The following is a 4,790-nucleotide window of genomic DNA, read 5'->3' on the forward strand; positions in this document are numbered from 1 at the left end:
ATTTCATTAAGTATACATGAGCTTCCCAGAAAGACCTTTTTTTACCCCTAATGAGACTCTGTCAAAATCAAGCAAGTATTGCTCTGTTAAGGTTAACCACAAGTGTAGTGATTTCTGAAGCCTTGTGTTTACATGACCGCCACAGTTTGTCACTATTACTCGCAATATAGCTTACCTGAAACAGATAAACTATCTATCAATAGGACATGCAGGACCAGCTTTATCTACTGTTCCAAGCATCTTCCTTTTTCATTAACTGTTTCATTCAGCACCTGTCTTTCTTTTGTCTTCTTATTGCAAGAAAGCTCCACATTAAACCACCATTGATACAGCATCCCTTTATAAAGGATGATATTGTGTAAGTTTTTTAGTTTGCTTTATCCTTTTCAAAACTCCCCTGCAGAAAGAAGGCAAGAAAAAGGTAAGATGTTTTAGCAAACCATCTGAAAAAAATTCCAACAGTTTGCACCCAGCCATTCAGCTCATAGGTAAAAAAAACCCTTTGTACTACCAGAGAGACAAAAATTAGCTGTATTGCTGGCTGTGCATATTCTCCTCCATTTTTTATCAAAGAATTTTATTTGCTTAGCTAGGAGGCTATTTATAAACAAACATATAGAATAATAGAACCTTATTTACATTTTATATTAAAATAAATGTTATAACCATTGACTCACATAACAAGAGAAGACTATTAAAAACATACTCCTGTTGCTGTAGAAACTGAGCTAGATTTTTTTCTATTATACTAGTAAAGAGCAATTGACATGCAAACTAAAATTTTGGGACCCTGACATTTTAGGTTAATTATGGTGTTAGGCAAAATTAAGAGATATTTGAAATGATTTTTTCAAAAATTTAGTCAAAAATGCTTTCAGGCAGAGTTGGAGAAGGAGAAGTTGTTAGAAACTATAAGGGACAGAACAACTGTTAGCACAGGAAGAACAGATACTGTACATTTCTCCCCAAATAGCATGCTTGATCCAACAATATATTGTTCGAATTCTGATACTATCTTTTCAATTTGACTGAAATGACAAATATTGTGCCATATCTTTGGCATAAAAAAGAAACACAAACTCCAAACAAATAAATTAAATGAGAGAGAGAAGAATACAGAGACCTGAGCTAGAGATGGTACATACATGAGATTTATTTGATTAAAGAGAGCTAAAGAAATATAATGACAGGAAACTAAAAGAGGCAAAAAGAAGAACAAAGTACTTTCTAGACTTGTAAGGTAAGTTTGGTATTCAGGGCAATTAAAACTAAATTAAATCTAAACTAGATTAAACTGAAACTCTTTGGAGCTCAATATGTCTTGCAGACTGTTCTCAGTTTCCACCCCTATTTAAAAAAAAAAAAAACTTCTTTTAATTAAACAATTTGACCTTCATTCTTCTTTGAGAACAACTTTCAATTTCTAAGGCATAATGAAAAATAAGCCACTGTAACCAACGCTACTTCATATTCTATGTCTAACAGACCCTAAGAAACACAGGCAAGAATGGAATTTAATGGGTGGAAGAGGACAGAATTACGAGATGATATAACTATGCATCTTATAAATGAAAAGGTAATTAAAGCATGATATAAGCTAGTACTCTTACTTGATTTTTAATTTTATCAGACTGTACAACCTGACCTGAGATTTTCCATATTTGTAACTACCTTTTTTATTTTGATTTCATCCAGAACCATTTGGGCATTTCCAAGAATGGGACAAAAGGACAGTATTTTGTTTTGACCACATTAACAAATCTTTATCACTTTTTCTTTGAGAAACGTCTGTTTGGAACACTGTGAAATTTGAGCTGGAGGATGGCTTTATACAGTGATATGACATAAACTGTCCCTGAAAAAAAAATTTAATTTGGCACACTTTCAAAATATTGGTCAATCTTCAAAAAAAAGTCACAATTCATAAATGCACAATAGACATTTCTTATGAGTTTCTCAGGTAAATTTCTTGAAGATGCTGATTACAGTGGGAATCCTACAGCCCACTGCTGAACAGGATTTTTGCTCTGCAATAGTCCATCTGAGCTGCCTTTGGCCAGATTAGTAGCTGGGACTAACCTGTAGAACCCAGAGAGTACAGAGAGACAGGTTCAAATTTACCCTCACTAGAAAGCCAAGCTAGAGAGAAAACTATACCTTTACGATGTTTGGTTTGAATGTCAATATAACATCACATGAAAGATCTTCTACATGTTCTTTCATCCACCACTTACCTGGTACTTACCTGTCAGGGGAGACACCATGATCAGGCAGGTGACTTTCCCAGGGTGAGGCTCATCCCATGCACTCCGGTTGTGCTGACCCCTGCAATTTCGCCAAATGTGGGAAACCCGACTGCATAATTTGTGGTAGTGGGGTACTGCGTTTGCGCTATTTTTATCTTTTGGGGACTCTGAAGATTGACAACCAATTGGGAGAGATGGGATCCACCTCACTAGACAGGGCACACGCATCTTTGCCAACAGGCTGGCCAACATGGTGAGGAGGGCTTTAAACTAGGAAAGATGGGGGAAGGGGAGAGTTATAGGGACCATGCAGTCAGCAAAACAGGTCTTAAGTGGGGAGACCATCAGCAACTGCATGCAGCTAAGGAAGTACCCACAAGACAAGACTATGGGGAATCCCCTTGCACCCCTCCTGGGAGATCAGCATGCTCAACTACCTCTCTGAAGCGCCCGAAGTGCCTGTACACCAATGCACACAGCATGGGGAACAAACAGGAAGAATTAGAGCTCTGTGTGCGGTCGCAGGGCCATGATCTCATTGCAGTTACAGAGACATGGTGGGATAGCTCACATGACTGGAACGTTGTCATGAATGGCTACGTGCTTTTTAGGAAGGACAGGCCAGGAGGGCAAGGTGGGGGAGTTGCTCTTTATGTGAGAGAGCAACTGGAATGTATTGAGCTGTGCCTAGGGGTGGGTGAAGAGCGAGTCGAGAGCTTATGGGTAAGGATTAAAGGGCAGGCTAGCATGGGTGACACTGTGGTGGGTGTTTACTACAGGCCACCTGATCAGGAAGAGGAAGTCGATGAGGCCTTCTACAGACAGCTGGAAGTAACTTCATGATCACAGGCCCTGGTTCTCATGGGGACTTCAACCACCCTGATATCTGCTAGAAAGACAACACAGCTAGGCACAAAGAGTCCCGGTGGTTCCTGCAGAGCATTGGTGACAACTTCTTGACACAGGTGGTGGAGGAGCCAACAAGGAGAGGTGTGCTGCTGGACCTGGTACTAACAAACAAGGAAGGACTGGTTGCAGACGTGAAGGCTGGGAGCAACCTTGGCTGCAGTGACCATGAGATGGTGGAGTTCAGGATCCTGCAAGGAGAAAGCAGGGCAATAAGTAGGATCACAATCCTGGACTTCGGGAGAGCTAACTTCGGCCTCTTCAGGGACCTTCTTGGAAGAATCTCATGGGATAGGCCCCTAAAAGAAAGAGGGGTCCAAGAGAGCAGGTTAGTATTCAAGGGTCACTTCCTCCAAGCTCAAGAACAGTGCCTCCCAATGAGCAAGAAGTCAGGCAGAGGGGGTAGGAGACCTGCACAGATGAACAAGGAGCTCCTGGCAAAACTCAAACAGAAGAAGGAAGTGTACAGAAGGTGGAAAGGGGGACAGGCCACTTGGGAGGAATATAGGAACGTTGTCAGAGTATGCAGGGATGCGACGAGGAAGGCTAAGGCCCATTTGGAATTAAATCTGGTAAGGGATGTCAAGGACAACAAGAAAGGCCCCTTCAAATACATCAGTAACAAAAGGAAGACTAGGGAAAATGTGGGCCCTTTGCTGAATGGGGTGGGTGCCCTGGTGATGAAGGATGCAGAGAAGGCAGAGTTACTGAATGCCTTCTTTGCTTCAGTCTTTCCTGCTCAGGCCAGCCCTCAGGAATCCCAGATCCTGGAGGCAAGAGAGAAAGTCTGGAGAAAGGAAGACTTTCCCTTGGTTGAGGAGGATTGGGTTAGAGATCATTTAGGCAAACTGGACACCCCCAAGTCCATGGGCCCTGATGGGATGCACCCACGAGTACTGAGGGAGCTGGCTGATATCATTGCAAGGCCACTCTCAATCATCTTTGAAAGGACATGGAGAACAGGAGAGGTGCCTGAGGACTGGAAGAAAGAAAATGTCACTCCAGTCTTCAAAAGGGCAAGAAGGAGGACCCAGGGAACTACAGGCCAGGCAGCCTCACCTCCATCCCTCAAAAGGTGATGGAGCAGCTCATCCTGGAGGCCATCTCCAAGCATGTGGAGGACAAGAAGGTGGTCAGGAGTAGTCAGCATGGATTCACCAAGGGGAAATCATGCCTAACCAATCTGATAGCCTTCTATGATGGAATGACTGGCTGGGTAGATGAGGGGAGAGCAGTGGATGTTGTTTGCATTAACTTCAGCAAGGCTTTTCACACTGTCTCCCATAACATCCTCATAGGCAAGGTCAGGAAGCGCAGGATAGATGAGTGGACAGTGAGGTGGATCGAGAACTGGCTGAGCAGCCGAGCTCAGAGGGTTGTGATCAGTGGCACAAAGTCTAATTGGAGGCCTGTAGCTAGCGGTGTCCGCCGGGGTCAACACTGGGTCCAGTGTTGTTCAATTTATTCATTAGTGACCTGGATGAAGGGTTAGGGTGCAGCCTCAGCAAGTGTGCTGACGATACAAAACTGGGAGGAGTGGCTGATACACCCAAGGACTGTGCTGCCATTCAGAGAGACCTGGACAGGCTGGAGAGGTGGGTGGAGAGGAACCTCATGAAGTTCAACAAAGGGAAGTGC

General features: G+C 43.2%; 1 non-coding gene across 1 annotated transcript; it reads left to right on the top strand.

The window, feature by feature from the left end:
* Positions 1–2,237: 2,237 nt before the first annotated feature.
* On the top strand, positions 2,238–2,401 carry LOC136991216 (U1 spliceosomal RNA). The gene has a single exon (XR_010883260.1). It is a non-coding gene; the product is annotated as a U1 spliceosomal RNA (small nuclear RNA).
* Positions 2,402–4,790: the final 2,389 nt, after the last annotated feature.

This window comes from Apteryx mantelli, chromosome 1, assembly GCF_036417845.1.
Source record: "Apteryx mantelli isolate bAptMan1 chromosome 1, bAptMan1.hap1, whole genome shotgun sequence".
Taxonomy (NCBI): Eukaryota; Metazoa; Chordata; class Aves; order Apterygiformes; family Apterygidae; genus Apteryx; species Apteryx mantelli.